Below are 24250 nucleotides of genomic sequence, written 5' to 3'. Positions count from 1 at the left end.
TGTTAATCAAATGAAATTATCCTAACTATTTTCATCACTGAATATTTTTCAGCAAGCTTATTCTAAATTAATAACGATGGGTAGGATATCTTATGGCACCTATCCCGCCAAAGCCATTTTCAACTCTAGTGTATGAGTCTATTGTAACGTTAGTATAATCAGTTGTTTTAAATAACAACCATCTCACTCTAATTCTTTGTGATGATTTCAACCTTAAATCATGTACCCAATTACTTAGATGAGTTGCTTGATTTTATTTTTTCTAACAATAATGCTTTACAAATCCTTAATTCTACCTCCGTTGCAGTTCCATGTATCCTTATCATCCAGCGAATAAAACAATCTTCCTTTTACTCAATGAGGTCTCAACAATTGATGTCTCTCATAATTATTATAACTTTTACAAGGTTAATTAACCATAAATTATTAAACTTTTGGAGTCATTTAATTGGGCCGAGACCAGTGGTGCCGGGTCATATAAATTTAAATAAGCAAAATCAAAATATTTTGGTTAATGAATTAGGAAATAATATGTTATCAATCTCAAATAACTAATAACTTTAGTTCTTTATTTAATTATTTAGTATAGGTATTATGTAATGTAAAAACAAAAACACATAAACAAATAAAACTACCTACTCTGTTTATGCTCTCTTTATTATATAAAGCGATCACTTTTCAGTTCATGTATAGGTTCGGCGCTACTGGCTGAGACTGTAAGAGTCAGCTGTTTGAGCTTTAAATTATGCACATCATTACTAGTTCACCGAGCATGCCATCCAAACTATAGCTAATGGACCAAATAATTGGTTTAATTTCCGATTGGTTATCTGGGTATGAGATAATCCAAATTTAGAACTCGTCACCAGCAAGTGAATATATTGATAGGAGAAACTGAAATATCCACTACTGCTACAGAAAATACAATTCATCATTCGCAGCTAGTTAGGAGAGTCTTTGAAACTGAAATAAAAATTATTATATAGTTGTCAAAATATAATCATCTTTTAAAATAAGAATTTATAAAAATATTTATATCTTAATTAACAATCATGTTGTTTTTGTTGTCATTATTGAATTTTAAAAACAATAATTAATGCAATTAACAATGTACTTAAATAACAAATAGATAGTTAGATAAGGTTATCTAATATGAATAATGAATTCTGAATGGGAAATAAATTAATTTAATTGAACTGTTCTTTTGAGATTAGTTTTGTCATGATGTTGCTAATTAATTTTTTTGTTAACGTATCTATTCCAAAATCAACTTTATTTGCGTAATATTCCTTGACGTAATGTCATCTTACGTGTATATGTTTAAAAGTTTAGTTCTTTTATAAAAATTAGGGTTATTCATAAGGTATATAGCAATCTGTTTATCGGCATACATATAATACATTTTTTTTCCGTGTTTCCAGTAGATTAATCGTCAGTTGTATTAACCTAGCCCCTATACAGTTTGATTTAATGCAATATAGTTTGAACTTTATAGTAGAAAGTGACACTTATTTCTATATCTATGAGCTTCATGATACTAATTCCTTGTCAACACAGAACCTTATGTAAATCTTCTTGTTGTAACGTCACCAGTTTAATTTGTATCACTCTAACCAATCGTTTTACTTTCATAAAACTGCAACACATCTATTTAATAGATTATAATTTTGCGAAGACTTAAAATATTTAAAAACACGTTTCACTACATTGTACTTTCTAACCTTGCATTTACTCCAGTGAACTTTTTATGTTTTTTAAATTTAATGGCTGACAAGATTAACTACAAACGTTATAGCGGGTCTCGTTATTTAGATTCAAGTACAATGGTTCTGAAATTATTGCTCGAGTAGACTTTAGACTTGAGTATTTAATATAGATAAACTATATGACTTTAAGATAAAGTTAATTCTGTAACATTTAACTTTAAAGTAAACGTCACATAGGTAAAACTTTAACGGAGACTGTGTATAGTATTTACAGTATGATGTTCAGTAAACGAGTGAATTTGCATACACTGAAAGGCCCTTTTTATAAGTCATCATTGATGTAATTTACTCATAAGTCATAATCTAAATCTGTATAACAATTGAAGTTAACAGTATAACTTAATTATGATGCGTGTACTCTTGTTCTTGCAATGATAGAATGATAAAATACTAATAATAATTGTTTATTTAAAGAAATAGGTTCACAAAAGTTTTACAACGTGGAATTTGTTTAGCTTGTAGGTACAGATTTCGTTTATGACACAGTTGGGTTCATGGTGTAATCAGCATTTGTAGATATGTATACTACGTTGGCACTTGAAAATTTTTTCTTAAATAAAATGCGCTTAAAATGCAATGTCTGGTGTGTAAAATAAAATATATTTTTCTCTGTTAACCCAATTTTTTTCAAATTTTCTTCTTTTGTTTTGATGCTATACCTACTTAAACGATCTGATAAAATTCTTCACTAGCTTATAAGTTAAGTTATCATTAATTACCACTAAGAGCCCATCATCTAAAATAATTGCTACTATCAGTAAAACATTATTTATCTTATTTATAGATCCAGAAGAACCTAATCAAGTTTTTTAACATATTTTTGAATTTATTTTTCCGACATCTGGAAGTTTGTTTTAGTTTATACAAACTTGCCAAAGTTTGCAAATTTGAATGCTTTCATATTTTAAGAGTTGCTTTATGTGTATTCTTCTGTAAGGTCATTATGAAGAAATGCTATTATTGATTGAGCACTAATTTCTTTGCTACCACTTATTATAATAGCTAATATTGAGCGAATCGAATCATATTTAATAACTGGATTAAAATTTTTCTTGGTTGTCTGTCTCAAACACTTGTGTATAGCCTTTTATAACTAGTTCAACTTTAAAATGATCAAATTTTCTGTATTCCACATTAATAATAAGATGGAAAGATAAACAATGTTGTCCATTTTTTCAGCTTGGGTAAAACACTAGATTGCACTCTAACGTATAAACAGTATCTGAAGAAATTAGTAGCCAAACTAACTAGAACATCTTTGATTTCCATATTAACTGGAAATACTTGTGTGGCCTCAATTTTGGTTTTAGGTACGTAAAGTATGGCTACTATTATGTATTCTGCAGCAGAATAGTGTTCGTCTGTATGGGAAGGAAGTACCCATTGGAAGGCTTTTGTATTTAATTCTATAAATTAATTATTAACATGAACTTTTTTTTTACTTAAAAACAGTTTGAGGATAGAAATATCAATAGTAAATCATATAATACTCATATCTCAGAGATTAATTTATTTTTCACAAGTGAATCCAGCGGTTCTTCATTATTCATTTATGGTTTGCCCATCCGCCGAATATCAATGAGTCACGGACGTCACCGCTTCAAATCCATCCATGTCCAAACTACTTATACCTCTAAGCCCACTTAACACAAAAAATTGTTACTACCATCTATGACAATATATCTTCAGAGGTCAGTGGTTCAGTGTTCACTAGTTTGATACAACTTGATAAAAACTAAAAGACAGCGGCACGCAGGGTACGGTGTTCATCTGTATTACTGTTCTGAACTCCCACTTATCTCATACATACATAATTTATATTTCCACCATAACACTGTCAAAATTTTTTATTAATAGGTTCTGAAAATTCAAATCCAAGTTTTTAAACTCAGATTCTGTATTTTTGGAAAAAAGTTATGTTAGGATATAACTTTTGAAAATGTTGTTATGTTTAAGCTATTGTTGCAGTAGCTAACGGCATACATGGTGCCTGGCTTTATAGATATAACTAAAATTTATAATAGAGTATATAAATACAATTATTTATTTTTTATTTATATTTTATTCAGTATGTTAATCAAAAAAAAATTAAATGATCTATAGTTAGTAGACCTCATATGTATTTAATAATATATAATAGTACAATTGAGTCTCAATAACCAGGAAAGTGCACATACTCATAAAGTATATTGTCTAAAATATTTGCTCAGGGGATGGTTTTGGGTGTCAAGACTATAATAGTTATTATTTGTTACTTTTTTTTTTATAATTTAATACTCCATTTATTTTATTTAGTGTTATCAAAATTGATCTATATTGAGAAGTGAATAATGTGGAAAATTTTACTGTACTAAATATTTTAATGTTGAAAGTTTAAAAGTATTTGATATTTTGATGTGTTACTCAATGGTCCGTAAACATTGTAACAATTCAATGGTGGTTGATTACCACCTACGTCACAGATCCTGCACCACTTTCACTGTTCATCGTGGACCTTCATGAATTTCGGTTAGTATTAGCTCGTTCAAACTCGTTGAAAGTTTGTTGAAGGGTGAGTTTGTTTTTTCTTCGGGTCATATAATAATATTGTATACAATGGCGCCGCGTTTTACGTTGGTACACTTGAACGGCTCGATCAATAATGAGTGTTTCGACACATGCGTATTATCATACGCCACGAAAATAAGATGAGATGCATGTATACAATCACACATTCATTATTATTGTGTATTTTCGTTTGAGATTTTCGGGTCGCCACCGCTCGTCGCTCTTGTGTATTGCGTAACACTATTAAATGGTGTATGATTCATACTAAATTCTAGTCAAAATACGCGTGTATAGTTATTAATGCACCATCATAGATTATCATCGTTATAAATTTTATATTCGCGTGAAATTTATATTACATACAAATGCACCTAGACAAATAGTATATATAGTGCTATACTCAACTATAATATCGTCAGCATAATTTCTTCATCAAGACGAAACGAATCATAAATACTGTTTACTGATATCCGTTGATCTAGAAGCGAAACAATACCGGTAAGTATAACTCAATCATTGTATAATATTATTCGTTAAATGTTCTGTGTCGAATACTGCTTTTATAGTATGTAGCATTGCCGCCATAGCGGTTATTGAAACTTGAAACAGTAGTTGAATTATTCTATCTTAGTACGATACGAGTTTAGTTGCAGTCATATTAAAAATTAAATATAAATATATTTATACATTTTGAATTAATCGATTATTTTTTTAATTATGAAAATGTTATCTAACATTCAATTTCAATATTTTTAATTATTTTCATTTTTATTGTATACTTATTCATATTATTATTATTATTATTACATTTTAAATCAGCAATTCCCAAATTGCGAGGTACATATCTTTTGGGAATCGCATGTTCTTAACGGGGGTGACTAGAAGTAAATATTGATATTAGGGACGGATCCAGGGGGCCTGGGGGTCCAACCTCCCCTCCCAGACATACTATTTCTCAAATGTATTTTATAATTCTACAGATCCTGATATTACTATATATCATATCATATAAACGTCTGATAATAATATATTATACAAGGTGGATATATATATATACATATACAGGGTGTCCCACGGAGTTCTGACAAATGAAATAACTTGAAAACTAATCAATATTTTTTCATTTTTTTTTTTATTTAATTAATAGGCGCTTGTACTACACGTATGAAATAAATTTTTTTTTTATAGTAGGAAAAATAATAAATTTTAATTTTGTTTCAATTTTTTCAAAAAAAATTGAAAATAGCCTATTTAGAAACATATTATTGAAAAAAATATGTTTAACGTTTACAGTATTTTATTTGAGTTATCCGTTTGCGACTTATTAACATTTAAATATTCGTTCAGTTTACTGCTACTGAGCAGTTTATAAAACCCAAAAATAAAAACCAGAAGTCAAAATGAAATTATATCTCAATTTAAAGATGCCGATAACGGCGATTATCGATAATAACTAATATGCAAAAAGTGAATGGTCATAGGAATTGGATATTGGGCCTATATAATCTGACAATCTGTGTATTATCTTAGTTACTTATCTTAGATTCATTTTGACTTCTGGTTTTTATTGTTGGGTTTTATAAATTGCCCAGTAGCAGTAAATTGAACGAATATTTATATGTTAATAAGTCGCAAACGGATAACTCAAATAAAATACTGTAAACGTTAAATATATTTTTTCAATATGTTTCTAAATAAGCTATTTTCAATTTTTTCAAAAAAATTTGAATCAAATTTAAAGTTTATTATTTTTCTACTATAAAATAAAAAAAAAAAATGTATAACATACGTGCAGTGCAAGCGTCTATTAATTATATAAAAAAAAAAAAAATGAAAAAATATTGATTAGATTTCAAGTTATTTCATTTGTCAGAACTCCGTGAGACACACTTTATATATATTTATATATCGGAAAAAGCGAAAATGTAAATAAACGTTTATATTTTATTATTTTATTTATAAATATTATATTAAAAAATCATTCTTTTATTTATTACATTGATTACCTATACCTATAAAAAAATTTTAAATTATGAATTAAGTACCTGGAAAAAGTTGTTTGGGTCCCCCAGATCTTTGCTCTAGATTCATGCCTGATGGATATTGTATACTACTGAACTATATTATTAAACATGAGGACTTTAAAAACAAAAATATTTAATAGAAATTGAATGGCAGTGAAATTATTTTATTTTAAATAATTATCAACGAATTGTCTATTTTTTTTAATCGTAACTGTAAACACCTAGATTTATCTTCATATGTTTTGAAATAATTTATTTACGTATTTAGAGCTGCTTTATAAAGTTAAATTTTATGAATTAATATTTAATTGATTAACTCAAAATGAAGTTAAAATATATTTTAATTACGACTTGAAACTAAATAAGAGTTGATTTATCTACATTTAAATATAACTTAGGTGAATTGCCTAATATATTATTTAGACAAATATAGTATTATACTATTTTAAGGTATTATAACGTAATATTGTGAATTAGTTTCAAATAAAATTACGTTTTACTGGAAATAACCTCAAGAAATTTTTAAAAATAATTTTTTAATTAGTCAAACTTAACCTCAAGATACAGATAAATGGCAATTTTTAAATAAAAACCCGTGCTCACCAAGGAATCAAACCCATCATCTTATGATGAATACTTTCCTAGTTATTATATGAAATGTCTTAATCTATTACTTACATAGTACATAGGAATGTGTATAAATTGAGAAAAAATTCATCTATTAAGTAAAGGAATAATTTTAATTAGTAATTATACATTTTTATTTTGAATGGGATGGAAAAATAGCTTAATCTATACTTAATATACAAAGTTGTAAGCTCATTTTTTGTGTAAAGTAAATTCGATAACTATCGGTTCAATTTTGATTGATTTTTTTTTTATGTATTCCTTATAATCACGTGAATATCATAGGCATAAATTTAGTCCGATAAAGTTAGTAAATAATTAGTTAATAATAATTTTAAAAAAACGTGTAAATTATATAACTATATATATATATGGGCAATACGGAATGGGTTCCCGAAAAAATTACATTTTAGTATACAACTGTTCGAATTGGTTCCCAAATAATATTACTTATAAGTGAGGCTCGGATTTCAATGCAAAATGCATTTTTTTTTTTTTTTTTGGTTAATCTTAGACTATGCTTTCCAAGTTTATAATTTAATTCATGTAACAGAGACTTTAAGGTGAAATTTTTATTTTGCATATTTTGCTTTTTTTTGTAAATTTTAGTATTTTTTCATTTTTGGAGAATATTTTAGTATTTTTCGATCATTTTTTCTTTTTTAATGCATATTTGTACAATATACAAATATAACTCGCCCAAACACATTGTGCTAAATCGCCCAAACACATGGCAATTTTCAAAAATTCGCCCAAACGCATTACGCCCGTTTGATATTTGCGGGTAAGATATAAGTTGTTTCGAAAAATTTGTTGATAATATGTATATAAATGTGAAAATGGAAATCTTTGTCACGCATGCTCTCTGAAACTACTTGTTCAATTATTTTGATTTTTTTTTTTTTTTTAATGGAAGAGCACATTATAAGTCTATTTCTGATTTTATAAGTTAATAAAAAAATCAGGTCATTAATTATTTAAATAATCGGTAAATGCACAGATAAAGATTTACGTATATATTTTTTTCGTCCGTGTTACTAATTATTAGTTATTATTATTTTGATGAATAGTTGATGTAGTAATAATTACACTAAAAAACTTTTTCATTGTTTTCGGTTCACACTATTGAAACTTTATGACTACAGTTTTTGGTCCAGAATAAAAAGGAAATCAAACTTGGATCGTTAAATGAAAAATAAAATGAAAATAATAATTTAAAAAAAAAAAATTTAAAAAATAGTATCGTTGGACGGGACAGTTATGTAAATTTGATATGTCAGAAATTTCATCTAAACACCAAAACAGAAAATGAAAAATATTATTTATCCTTACGCATTAAGTTAACACGGATGTATTTTGTACGAAGTGCACATGCATAGCTAGTATATAATATATATATTTAAACAATTTTTATCAACTATTATAATATAATATTAATTACAAATTACAATTAAAGTCAGCCTTGTCTTTAGAACATTATGTATTATATATTTCATTAATCATAAAAGAAGAAAACATGGAAGTTTTCAAGTGTAAATTTTACAAATGACAAAAATAAATAATATCTTCCAATTTTTGTTTATTTTTTTATAACCAAGTTATTAAAAAAATATTGTAGCTTTAGAATAGTATTAATGTATTTAAAATGTCAGCTAAAAAACAATGAATAATGAATTAGGTACTACCGTCTTATATATTTTTTTTACAGCAATTATGCTATATTAGTCTATATCTTGCTTAATAAACATACATTGCTTAAGGGAGTTCATTTTCAAAAATATCATGTTTACACAGCTATTTAATTTTACAGTCATGTACAGTATATTGATGAACTAACAGCATTAGTAGTCATTAGCCTGCTCTTAAAATGTATAACATAATTTTTGTTTTTTATTTTTCTGAACAAAGTACAACATTTGTCGAGTCGGCGAGTAAATCAAATATAAATTATTTATTTTAATTTAAAAACTGCCTAATACATATAAATGTAATAACTATTGTTAAATAGGTTCTTATTCATTAAAATTTACTTTATAAGCTTTGAGTAAATTCTCCAAGTATAAATAATGATGAGATTAATTATTGAATCCAAATGTGCACTTAGTATTTTTAATAAGTGAAATAGTTTAAAATATTATCACTTTCCTTACACGTTACATACACGTTCACCATTAGTTATTAATAACATTTTTTTTTCATTATTAATTTGTGAATCAATTAATATTATATATCTATAGTTATTATTAAAATATAATGAATTAATAAAAAATCTCTTGAAAAAAAAATATTATATATATATGTTACGGTAAATGATGTTATATCAGAAATTAACGTTATTCGCCGGTTATTAACGTTATTTACCTACGAATGTGGGAATTATCGTTATTTTCTAGTGAATAACGTTAATAACCGTATGATTTGGGAAATTTTGATCTGATTATAAAATAAAAGAGGTTATTGCGGAAGATTTAAAAAAATAACCAAAGAACCAATCATCAAAGAAGACAAAATCGGAAATTAAATCATAGAAATCGCAGAAAAAAATTCGGAACTTGGTACTTAAATATTTTTTAATTATTTAACGATAAATTTCCGAATTTTAAATATAACAAAAATAAAACTAAAATATAAATATTTGAAAATTATTTTAAATATTTTTTTGATGATTGTCAAGAAAATATTTGTATTGCATGTAAAAATTCAAAAAAAAATTTAGAAAAACAAGGAGAGGAAATGATGAAATTTTCTAAAGAAAAATTTCCTCAGCTTGAAATAGGCTTAACTGTATGTGTATTTATACCAAACGTTGATAGAGCTCGTGGTTCTATGCAAAATATACTATCAGTTGTCACTCAAGTTGAACATGATTTATACAAACTCTGTAAGTTAATTCTTAATGAAAAAATATACTATTAAAATTAAAATTTGTTTTATTATTTTATAAATACGGAATATAGTTTTCTAAAAATATTATTTCACATGCCAAAAATAGCTGTTTGCAAATAAAATCTATTAGACATGGACAATGTGATAAAATTAGCAGATGGTAGACAGTTGACACTGAGGGAAGTAGCTAGTAATAATTCGGTTGCGAGCCCTCGAAGGTACCAGCGTTGTCATTGCAAGACTAGTTGTAATAATAATAAGCATTGTGCTTACCTTGGGGCTGAAAAATTATGTTATATTAAATGTCATGGGAGTAAAACTTGTAAAAATAAATAAAAAATAATAATGCATTTATTCTATTTTTAAAAATATCTGGGTACTTACATAATTTTTCAAATTGTAGTATTTGAGATTCATGCGCTTATCTGATTTATAACATCAATTACCTGTGTATTTGGTCATTAACGTGATTATCCAGTTTATAACGATAATTACCTGTATATTTGGTAAATAACGTTAATAACCGGTGAATAACGTTAATTTCCATTTAACATCATTTACCGTAACATATATACTCATATACGTTTATGAAATATTTTTTTCTGAGCTATTTATAAGCAAAACAATTTTTCAACTTAAAGTTTTATTTTATAATTTGGCCAATAAATTAAAAAAGTTTAAAAATATAATATAAAGTTCCTCATAAGTTTATTATGTACTAATAAAAAAATATTAATGATACATAAACACAATACTTTTTTTGAAGGCATTTTAAGTTCAAAATTTGACTAAATCGTGAAAATCTGTAAATTATTTAGATTAATTTTAATTATTTATTGCACAAAGAATAACTTTATTCATGCCATTGGTATGTTTATTCTTTGTGTAAATTTATTTATCTATTGACATGAACTGATAATATTATGCTAATAATCTAAAATTTAATTAAATTTAAATATATAGTTATGTAATGAATATACAAATCTTATATTTAAGTTTTTTTTTTTTTTTATAGATTGGACGTGATTACGACAAATCTAACAGCTATCATCAATAAAAAAAGAATTTTTAAGTTTATCTAAGTAAGAACTTCATCATTATTTAACTGCATTAGAAAACAATTTTCAAACAATTAATTTAATGTGTGACGGTGTTTCAGTTAAAAATTATAAAAAATTATTCACAAAAACAGGTAATACAAATCGTTTTTATAAATTACTATTTTAAAATTATTATAACTTGCATACACAGATGTTATAAATTAATTGAATATTGATAGTCAAATTATTTTTGTATAATTTTTGTTTTGTATTCATGTAAAGTATAAAATATTGTCATCCATAATAAGTTTAAAAACACATTTTTTATATTATTTTAGATTTTAAGCGAGAAATATTGGTCTAACAATAAAGTTTTTTTTGAAGTAGCATTCAATATTGAAGATCATTTATATCAAATTGGATTTGATTGGAACTTCAGGTAGTTAAAATCAGTAAATTCGTGTAAATAACCAAAAAAAAAACCAACTAAAAATTATGATAAAACGCAAGAATTTACTTAACTACTTTTTGACAGTCGATATTTTTCTTTTAATGTAATTATAAAGATATTGTTCATAATTGTATGCATTGAAAAATTTAAATAAATATTAATATTATATTTATTTATTTATAAGATTAAATTTTAATAATATTTTTACTCATTTTGAGTTATTTATTTATAGACATTTGAAATTTTCGACAATATAAAGTTTTTTTTATCTATTTTGTTGAAAATAAATTTTCCCTAGTCAAAAATCAGAAAACTTATTTAAGGTTACTACTCAATTAAGTTCATAGTTCATAATTTTTATTTTTTATTTAATACCTTACCGTAGGCCTGAAATTGTTAAACAAGATTCTTTGTATAAAAATAAAACGATGGAAAAAAGTTAATTGTAAAGCCACATGACAATTATTAATACCTATATGTAATAGGTACTTAATATATTACTAGGTACTTTATTGAAATATTTCAGAATGAGTTCCACTACTGAAACCGATGTTAAGAAATGGGCTATATCCATGGAACTTTTAATAGAAGATGCAATCGGTAAATAGTATAATTCTTACAATTTACTTTTAACTAAAACACATTTTACTAAGATATTATTTAAATTAATTAATTTAATAAATAACTATAGTGGAAATTATGGCTCCATATATTTTGAATAAAAAGTATTGAACCGTTGTACGGATTCTACCGCCAACGTGGTATTATAACTTATAATAGGCCTGTGACAACACATAATTATAAAGTTATTCAAAATACCGTTTAAAAAAATGATAATAATAATAAGACAATTTTAAATTGTTCACATAAAAAGATTTATAGAAGTATATAATTTATATACATATCCTGTTTTTAATTGATTAATATTTTTAATAATGATTTTTTTTTTATTGGTTTATTTAATATTAATACATTTTTACTGTAATTTAGGTCTTCAAGTGTTTATGGAATTTCTTCAAAAAGAATATTCTTTTGAAAACATTAAGTTTTGGTTGGCAGTTAATGATTTTAAAAAAAGAGAAGAGTTAGAAATTCCACTACAATCCATACAAATATACAAGTGAGTTTTATGTGGCCAAATATTTTATTTTATTACGGTTCATAATCATATGATAATTAAAATACCTAAAAGTATGTAACTAATATTAGTATTTTCTAGAAAAAATATTTTCTTTTATAAAATTTGTATCAGTTAAATTAATGTTCAGTAAATCCTCATTAATTCGGACTGATTAGGACTGTAGGTTGTCCGAATTAATGAAAATCTGGATTAAACAAAATAACCAAAAATCGTAAGTTACCTATGCATTTAAGAAAATTATATTTAATAAAATATTATACTAGATATAATTCAATATAGTATTTAATCTAATAAAACTTTATTAAGTACATACATATGAGTTACATCATATAACTAATATTTACATATTTATTTTTTATTTACATTGAGTATTGGTATTAAAAAGTAAAATATAATTATATATTAAAGCATACTTTCATAAACCACACTTGACACACTTACTAGTTTGAAGAGATCTTTGGTTATCTTCCTTTCACATTGATTTCTTTAATGATTAACTAGCACAGATGCCTCGGATGTTCATTATATGCAGATATGTTTTCATCGTTGTTATCTACAACGTATTTAATGACAATGTTTAGATGATCTTTAATATCACCAAGTTTTGGCTTAGGGTTGACATTATCATTTGCTTCATCCTGACTATATTTATCCGTCAGAGCTTTCTGTAGCGATCACACTTTCAACAATCTCTTTCTCTGTTAAGATTTGATAACCTTAATCATATTCATCTGCTTCTAACTACAACTCAGTGTCTTTCAGTGTAGCTGAATTTTCACCTTCTTAGTGGAAAGTATTGTGAAAATCCTCTGTTTCCAATCCAATCGTATATGGTTCAACCTCTTCATTTATTAAAAGTTTTTTTCCATGAGTTTATCAACATTGAAGGCTTTATATCATTGACTGCAAACGCAAAATCGTAAATCATGGATCTAATATTATAATCTTTGAAATTCTGTAACGTGTTGTGTCATCTTTTATCTTCTCCTGCAGTTGGTTCTACGATTTTCGAAATTTCATTTGAAAGTTTCTTTTTTTTTTGTTTTTGGCTGTGTAGATAATGCCTTGATCTATAGGCTGAATTAGAGAGATTATGTTTGCTGGCAAAAACATGCACCTGATTTTTTTATCATTAGTGAGCTGTTCAACTTGTGGATGTGCTGGACAATTGTCAATTAGAACTATGGCGTTCAATTTATCATCAGGAATTTTCAAAACTTCTGTTTAATATTTTCTAATTTATGGTACTGCATTTATTTTTGTAAAATCAATCAATTTTAATATCCGAGGTAAACCATGAACTTTTTGAGTTGTAGTATTGAACTGAAACTGTTTCCATAACATTTTTTATTGCACGTAATTTTTACTTTTTCCAACAACCATAGATTTTAACACATGACTTCCATCAGCATTAGCGCACAGCAATGTAGAAACTCGATCTTTTCTAATCTACCTACCAGATGTGTTTTTATTAGCTTTGAACGCTTGGATACTGTCTGGTAATGCTTTCCAATAAAACCCCATATTTTCATAATTATATATTGACGGAGGCAGTATGTTTTCAACCTTAAAAATGTCATTTAATATTTTCTGAATGGTTTAATAGCATTGTCGCCACTGAGATTTTCATCACTTATTTTTTTATTTGATATGCTGTGATCCCTCTTGGGCCTAAACAGACATCTCGAACTGGCCTTAAAGTTTCTTATGTTTTACTTTTATGCTTATTTATCTGCTGCAGTCTGAATTTCAACTCAACGGACAGCCAATCCAGAAGTACTAATTTGAACTTAACCATTTGTAAATAGCATCATCAAGGTATTGATATAGTGGAAACCGCTTTCTTTTTACAACACTTGTTTCTTTTTTTACATTCAATTTCCGAACAAATTTTCTTAAATAGTATTTATTTTTTTTCTGTCCGAGATGGTTTGTTTGACAATCCCATATGCGCACGGTTAGGTTAGGTTAGGTTAGGACGCTTTCTTTTTGAGTTTTTCTATGACGCAAAGTTAATCGTTAGAGAAAAAGACATATTATGCTTATACGCTTTTTACCTTGACTAGGTTTCCTAAACGATGTTACAGTAATATGTATACAAGTTACCTAAAACGTACGAAACAATAAACTAAACAAAAATATATCACACATACAAAACACGACACAATCCAAAGCGTATCGGGTAACAGATTGACGCTAATGCGTACCTTTGTGCATACGTAGGTATATGTAGTTGAATCGAATTTTATGCACTATTAATAATTGGGTAACGTAAATGATCATTAATATTGATAAATCACGATAATTACGATAACTCGTATTTATATAAAATGTGTAGGACTTGTTTTCAGGTTTATTTTAGTCTACGGTATAAAGCAGCATAATTTACGTTTTATAAATGGCTGTCCGGATTAAGCGAAGTCCGGACTAATAAGATTTACTGTAATATAATTTTCAGCGAGTTTATATCTCCTGGTGCTCAGTATGAAATTAACATAGATGGAAAAACAAAAGAAAAAAATAATCGAAAACATGAAATCTCCATCAAGGTTTATGTTTGACGCTGCTGCAGAATATGTGTACAATTTTCTTTTAAAAAAAGATAGCTATTCTAGATTCATTCGTTCAGAATATTACAAAGGCTTGCTCGCTAATGGAGTTCAGCCTTTTAATGAAAAAAGGTTTTTAATATAAATAGTTCAATATTTTATTATATTTTAACATTTTAAGTATTGACCTACTGCATTTACAGAAAAATGTCAAGGTTATTTTATTGATAATCGTATTGCCTCTGCTTTTTTTGTTTTGAAAATTTTCTTTTATTTTAGTATATTTATTTGTATGTGTAGTCAGTTAATAATATAGTTAATTTTATGCCATACATGTAGGTAGGTATAGTAATAGTCGAAAGGGTTATTGAATATTGACAGCTCAAATTGATATCTTAGAGCTGATTGTATGGAAATGTCTAAATTTTTTTACTTAGATTTAAGTCTTATCGGTTGGTTAAGTAACTAGAAACAAAACACACACACACACACACACAGACACACACACATATATTTATATTTGTAATAATAATATACTTATTTCAAGTTAAAAACGTAAAAAAAAAAAAATAAGATACAAAAAAGTTTACGATTAGGGATACACGTCAGTTTATCGTACATCACTAATCGCAATGATAGTTTATCGTTAGACAATTGATCGCAATTTGTCTCAATGTTATATTTATATATATATATATATATATTTATATTATATATATTATTTAAAAGAAAAAAATTTATTTAAGTAGATATATAAAATTTTAAATAAAAAATAAACTTGGATATACGGATTAATATACATTGTAACAAAAGAACAATTATTATGATCGTTTGAATTAGATTATTTTTTTTATGATGATTATTTACTTTTTATAATTATAAATAATATACATATAATTAAATTATATATAATTATATAATTAATAAAAATAATGTCTTTCAAAAACTTACCTTACCAATCACTCAAGATTAAATACTCCTGGTTATAAACTTATCACATTTAATCATCTCGATATATTATCAATATAGATTGCTATTGATTCACATTCCTATACAATTTTATCATCTTTTAATTACAACAAAATCCATCTACTATCTAGTACAAGCTCAATGACAATTAATCATATTTACTTATTTCTATATAGCCGATACGTACTCGTCATATAAAAGAACATAATAAAAAAACAATTTAAACATTTTTCTTAATTTCCTAGTCCACAACTTCATATTTGGCGGTGACATAAATGCAAAAAATCCTCACTAGGATGTCGTACCAACAACCTTTGAATGTCCTTTGAACTATGTGAAATTCGCTCCTATCCTGATCCAATTTATTGACCCTTTTCTCTAAAGAAAAAAATGTCTCGAATATTCTTGATATCTTCAACTCTAATGAACAACCTCTATCACCCTAGAACCACAAATCTACTATCTTCACCCTTAATTTCTCACTGCCAATACAAATACCCCACTTACTCTAACAAATAAAAATACTGACTGAAATGTATTTCAAGCAGAACTTACTGATGAAACTAACCTAAATATAAATTTAAAAACATAAGAAAATACAGAGGAAGCTATAATTAAAATATATCAATCGATAAAAACAGTTTCGTGGAACTTCTCCTCAATATCACTACCCATTTCAACATTCTTCATATATGTACTCTAATTAGCGATAAATGGCGCACAAGAATATTATGACAGCGCACTAAATATTCCACAGACAAAATATTATGCCTAAACAATCCAACTACCTATTTAAAAAGATAAACTCATTAAATCTAGAAACAAATCATTAACTAACTAAATTGAACAAAAAAAAAAAAAAACTCTGGCATACGAAGTATTCAAACACTTTCTACGATAAATTTAATACTCCTAACCTTTATTTTTAATACTATTATTCGATTAGTTTACTTTTCGCTTCTGTGTTTCCATAAATATTAGTTATACCAAAACCTGGAAAACTCCCTAGCCATCCTTCTTCATTAAGACCAATAGGCATTCTATCTTTCTACTCGAAGACACTCAAAAAATGACTCCTCAAAAAAATTAGTACAATAATAAACAGCTCTAAAATTATACCTAACACGCAATTTGGCTTTTAAAATCACTACTTTATAGTTCATAAAATTAATCATATAACAGACACTATTGCCTCAATTTCAAAGAAAAATAATACTTCACAACAATTTTTTGTACGAGAAAATTAGGGATAAACTATTGGTTTATATATATATAAAAAAAAAAAAAAAAAAAAAAAAAAAAACATTGAATACAAATTGTGAGCAATTTTTTTACTGTAAATTATTAAACAATAAAATAACTTTTATCGTCACTCATTAGAATTGAATTAAACCGATTATTTGGAATGGTTTTTAAGGATTACTTATTTGTGTTATCTATATCTTACTTAATTGGCGTCATTTATCATTTATTGCTTTTTCTTATTATAAATTATATCCCATTATTATGCAGAAAGCTAATTTTTTTGTTATTTGGTAATTCTGTATTTGTGTATGCTGTGCTATTACAGTCATGCAGGAATTAACATATCCATGTTAAGTTTTTATAGAATTTTATTTAGGATTAAAAAAAGTTTATGATAATTGTGTAATATATCGCTTAATCGGTATATCTATAGTACATGCTTACTTAGCTATGATCGAATACACGCACAATTTTACCGGTTATTAAATACACGGTTTGTAGTTTGATGATGATAAACGTTAGCACAAATTATATTACTCCTAGTTTTATAGTAAAATAAGTTTTAAGGTATTCACAACACAATATAAAACATTTATTTTATACTTGATTTAGGTTTTTAAAATATAAATATATTATATTTGATATATGTTACATTGTTACGTCATAGAATTAGCTGTCTCAATGAAGCACTGGCTATAACTAGCTAAATCTGTATTATAAAAAAAAAATACAATTGGTGGCGAGGATAGCAACTGCGCTCATAATATGTAAGTAGTGATTTTAAAATTTACCGTCATTTTGCAATTTTGTTTTTAAAATTTGAAAATCATTTCACACCTTATTATAAAAAAAGTAAGATAAGGTGTGGTCCAATTTTACAAATTTCACCTCCTCACCCATTGATATACTAACTAATAAATAGTTTCTACATTTTACAAATAATTCATAAATATTTGCAAATTATAAAAATGAATTTGCAAATCATTTTTTTTTTTTGACAAATTTTACATTATTTAGTTAATACAACAGATAATGATTATTTTATTTATTTAAAAATATTTATTTTATACAAGTGAACAATAGGAATTTAAATTATTTTTAATTAAATAAAAAATGTATACGTTTGTGAACATATTTTAATTAAAAGTTTTTATGGAGCTTTATTTGCTAAATAAAAATATTTTTTTGTTTGATTACATCTGTCAAAAATAATTGCTCCAAATTATTTTTTCAATGCTTATAAGATTTATAAGGTGATAATCATAGTTTTTATTTTTTTACTCATCATAAAGTTAATTTAATTATATCCTCGCCTCATTTATGAACGTTTTTAATAGTTTTCAATATATATGTAAATTTGGAGACTAATATCTCAAAATCACTATTGCATGTTTAATCGACTAATATAAGATAAAAGAATTATGGACAAGTATAGACAATTTGGTAATAAATTTAACCAAGGAAAATGAATGGTTTAATGAAAAATTCCGGAATGTGATTACAGAACGTAACATATTTAGAATGAGTACGCTATAGAATCTTAAAGAAGAAAAAATTGAAAAATGTAGCAAAGTAAGATTAATTACAAATAAAATCCTAAGAAAAAATAAAACGCTAAATGAAAATAAAAAATATTGAAGCATACAAAATAAACCCTAGATTATTATATAAAAAATGTAAGTGGGTCCAATAGGGTTTTAAGTCGAGAACCTACGTAATGAATGATTATATAGGAAACATACTCACAGAATCCGAATTTATACAACTTTATTTCAAAGCACACTATGAGAAACCCCTAAGTAGATGATCAACTAGTAATAAATTCACCGATTAATACAAAGAATATGGATTAATGAACAAATACCAAAAGATCAAAACCTAGTAATTTTATGCTCAATATTTATGGGATGGTCCAACCAGAATGGAAAATTATCAAGAAATTTTCCTTCTAAACATTAAATACAAAGTATTATTTATATCAATTCTGAATAGACTTCAGAAATATGGAAAAGACATTATCAGATAGTAGTGTGGTTTTTATGAGAGAAAAATCAACAATTGACCATATTTTTATTTTACGACAGATAATGAAAAAACATGAATATTACAATAATCTTCACCTGTTGACTATACGATGATTATAATCGACTATAATCAAGCTTATGACAGTATTAATATAAACCAACTGTAGACTGCTCTGAAGAACTTCGGTATCCCAAAGAAACTAGTAAAATTAATTAAAAAAATATGTAACTCAAATACCTCTTGTAAAGTACGTTTCCATAGAGAATTGTCACCAAGCGTTGATGTTAACGATGACTCGCTTCAAATGTCTTGAAATTTCAGCTGAATAAGGACCTAACCATAGTCAAGAATAGGGAAAATAAGGACATAATATAATTCTTCAACTGACATACGAAGCTGAAAGACTTGAGAAACCAAGTGATTTAAATGTCTTAAATACACGTGGACAATATGGGATCTAAGATAAAGGTTATAGCTTATAACTTAAAGCTGAGGTCCGCTACATAATCAGATACTCGTGGTATATTGTTCTCACCCAAGCAATAAGGAAATTATAAAGGAAATTTTAATCTGCTAATAGTAAAAACCTGACACTTGGAAAGGTTGAGTGAAAGTATCAAAGAACTAGACCACACAGAAAATAATCAAAGTCTATTTGTAACTTAAGGCAATCATAAATAGTGCATACTCGCATATAGAGTTTTATGTCATCAGCAAAATTGAAAATATGACAGTCGTACAAACTCAAAGAACACTGTTAATGAAAAAAAAAGGGATAATAGATTACCTCTCTAGGAGACGTCAGATGGAAACGAAAATAGCTTAGACTTTATACCAAACTCTGTCATTAAGATATGACCTAAACTAGTTCAGAAGAGTTTCACAAAACCGGGACTCACTAAGGATATAAAAAAGTGCCTTATGGCTCACTGAAACGAAAGCTTTTTTGAATTCAATGTAAATTACAGTTACATCTACTTGTGACCAATACTAAAATTAATCAAATATTTAATTATAAAACAGAAGATTACTAGTGGTTGAAATTATTAATGACCTTGGCGAAAGCCATCAGTTCCACAAAAAAGATAAAATTGACTGATGGTTGGATAGCGTTTAAGAAAAGAGATTCGAATATTTTTGAAATATGGGATTGTATAGAAATAGTTCATTAGTTGAAAACATCAAAAAGGCGACCGCTCTAAAGAACAAGTGAAACAGAGCTGAGCTTGAGTGTGAAACGAAAAATACCTTCATCAAGTGAACGGATAAACAGTCCTAAGTGGGTAAGCTAAAATTGACCTACACTCAAATAAAAACGATCCAGCTAGACCATCAGCTCCAATAGATCAGATATCACATAGTTCTGATAAGCTGCGGAAAATATCATCTCAATTATGCTGGGGAAATCAAAATTAAGTATATCCAGCTTAAAAAAATTTACATCAATAGAATTTGTAGAATAAATTGAAGAGAAATAGTCAGAAAACAAATTAGCTGTCTTTTGCTTATTAGATGTAGTTATGTCATTACTAGTCATTACCTTTGTATATTGTTATTAGAATGTTTATTTTTCACAAATTTTCAAAAATCATAAGGATTATTTTTAAGCGATTTCTCTGCGCGTTTAGTATAATCACAATGACATTTCTTAAATTCATATTTATATTTAATCCGGAGAAAAGAGAATTTCTTGTAATTCAAAACATTGAAAGAAGACTTAAAACTTTGCATGTGCTTTCTTTTTAAGTAATAATATATATTTAATTTATTTATTAAATCAAGGTGAATAAGATATTTCCCTGAAACAACGTTAGCTTTGATGGGATAAGGTGCGTCAACACGTGGTTCGCCAAGACGGTAAAGTTTTATGTTTTGGGAAACAGCATTACTAAGTGGTACAATTATTTGACCAATGGTCACTTTGTAATGGGCTATACACTCAGGTACGTTGTATAAAATAAAATTAGACTGATTTTTTTCATGTGAAAATGTTTCTTAAGAACTTTCAAAACAGCCAATTGCGACAGCTCAACTGAACTGGAACTTTTCAAACTGAAAAATTTCACTCTCAAAACATCAACTTCCTTACTGTAAGCGTAGTATTTTCAGCTTTCAACTCAATCATTTGGTTCGAGACATGTGACAAGTCAGCTTTAAAGTAAAGTCTTAATTTTGCGTAGCTTAAAGTTCAATAATTGCCTTGTTAACAAACCTTAAATGCCTTCAATATAACCATTAAGTCTTCATTAAAGACAGAAACTTATTTACTATTACCATTGGCATGGTTGGATAGTTTTTTGTGTAGGTTTAAGCGGTGTATCTAATTTAGAGGACAAGAATATTTCGTTAAGACAGATATTGGCAAATGAAGATACATCACTAAGCACGCGGTGTATACTTCGTGTCAAAATATATGGAGGTTTTCTTTAAGTGCAGTGTATACGTCGTGTGCGGCGTAAATCGATCTCGCCGGTCCGGGTAATTATTATACGGATTTAGATAGTACAGGCTATTACAATCATTGTATCGATAATAGTCTAAAATGATCACACGTTTTAAGGCAGTTGTGTATTTAGACGTAACCAAAAAAAAAAAACTGCCCTTAAGGAAAACTTCTTGGTAAACAGAACATTTACATAAATTTAACCACACCAAATCGTAACTATTAATTATTTGTATATTGTAACATACCTTTTGTTAATCAAATTTCAGTAGAATTTTTATAAAAAAAAAAAATTTAATGCTTAGAATTTTAATCCTACAAAATGTCAATTTTTATTTGTGAAATTATTTTAATTTGTAATATATCTAAATCATAATGATTTGTATAACACATTAACTTGAAAAATTATTTTAATATAATTAATTTATTAAATGTTGAATATTGATAATTGTATGATTAAGATGTAAGTTCTAACAAAAAATGAAATAAAATAAAGTAATATTAAACTATATTTCAAAAAAAATATATCAAACAATTTCACAGCATTTGAAACTATACTAAATTGGTGGATGAAACTTCCAATCATTCTCAAGTTGCAATTTTGATTGTATTAAAATTTATTCGTACTATCCCAGACCACATCTAGAAAATGATTATGTTTTTAAAAGATTTACTTATTATAACAAGGTATTATTCGTAGTGATTTATTATTGATTGTGTAGCTAAATTGTTTTATTTTTGATTATTTAAATGACCACTTATTATGAAATAATTAACTATAACGTGATATGGCAAGGACATCCAAATATTAATTACCTTCTCTCAAAATTTGATAAATAAAACCTAACAATAACAATCAACGTGAAGTTAAAAATTACTAGAACAACATGAAAAAAAAAACTGGAATTTTAATGCTTTAAAATAATTACATAAAAATCCCTAAAAAAAAATAGAAACGTGTTTAAGAATGGTTAATTCATTTTTCAGAAAACTTTTTAAAATACTTGTGAAACTAAAATAGAAATATTGTTATCAAGTGATTTTAGTTATTTATTAGTAGATATGAAAATGGTGTTCAGTATGTATAACCTTAAATTAGAGGTACAATGGATAGAGGCATTGCATGTCCTGCTCATAGAACGAGTTGAAACCAACATAACAAATGATACGCATGCGGATATCTTTATATGATCCTGGTGATCTATGTTGGCTTTGTATATTTTTTAAATGACTATCCATTATTTATGATCTAAGGTAATAGCTGTGTTACGCATGATATCTACTAATGAGTCTTCGAAACTAATGAGTATGGAGTATATTATGTAAGACCATATTTAAATTTTTTATGTACTGTAGGTACAAACATTTATTTTGTACGGGCTCAACCAAAAATATCATCTTTTTTTTTCAAATTGTTTCGATATAATCATAATTCTTTAATTATGTTACTGATATTTTAAATATTAAACAACACAAATAAGATAAAAATAGTATTAAATCTATTTCTTCTTAAACTCATTTTCCACTTGTAGTATTAAGTAAATTTTAAATTACCAAAAAATATGTGGCATTTACTGAAATCTTAACTCTAGTAATTATAATTAATTTAATTGAAAAATGATTATCAATAAGGAGCCTTAATTTTGAACACAATTACCAACACTGCTGTGTATTACTTAACTACTCACTTTTGAAATTATACGAGGTTTAATGAATACCCAATTGTGATATATTTATATATCACATTTATTTATATATTTATATATTTATATATTTAGTATCTAAAAAGGAATGAAAATATCACATATTACGAGGATTGCACTAAAGATCTTTAAACGCCTGCCTGCTGTTTGAATATTAAGCTACAAATTTGAACTGTTATTTGCGCATGATAACACGTGCAAATTTGGGTTTTCGTCTATGATTATGTGATAATGGGGAACTTCAAGTACATATATCTATAACTTAATAAATATTTATTATTTTTATTTAGTGATGAATTACCAAAGATGGATACCAAAGAACGCATGGTGGACGAAAATATGTTGAACTTCTTGAGTGTGCCCAAGCATGGTAAACAAGAATGTCATCGTCAATCCGCGTCATCTTCTGACAAATCGTCGCACGAAACATCTAGTTCGGACGATGACAGCGGTTCTCGTTCGGTCACCGAGCGACTAAGATGTAGTTGCTGCTTAGGTGACAGACGGCACCGTGGGTCTTCGGCTTCACGCCCGCAGCCATCTTCGCATAACACTAGTGAATCAAAGTCATCGAAAGACAAGAAACATTTGTCGTTGTCATGGTCGTTTCTGGATGCAACTTTCAAGCCCAAAGGAATGAAGGTTTTAAAAGCATTGTCGTTAACAAAAAAACAGTGTGTGACTCTTGTAATTCAGATTACAGGTACCAGTGATAACGGGGCACAAGAATGTCAAATTGATGAGCACAATGACGATATAGAATGTAGTACCGTCAGAGTGAACGACGTGCCTGCAGCGGTGGAGCTAAATCTGCTGGGTACCCAATAATCCCGT

Source organism: Melanaphis sacchari, unplaced genomic scaffold (assembly GCF_002803265.2).
Source record: "Melanaphis sacchari strain LSU unplaced genomic scaffold, SCAv2.0 Contig37_pilon_pilon, whole genome shotgun sequence".
NCBI lineage: Eukaryota > Metazoa > Arthropoda > Insecta > Hemiptera > Aphididae > Melanaphis > Melanaphis sacchari.
This window is presented reverse-complemented; position numbering follows the sequence as displayed.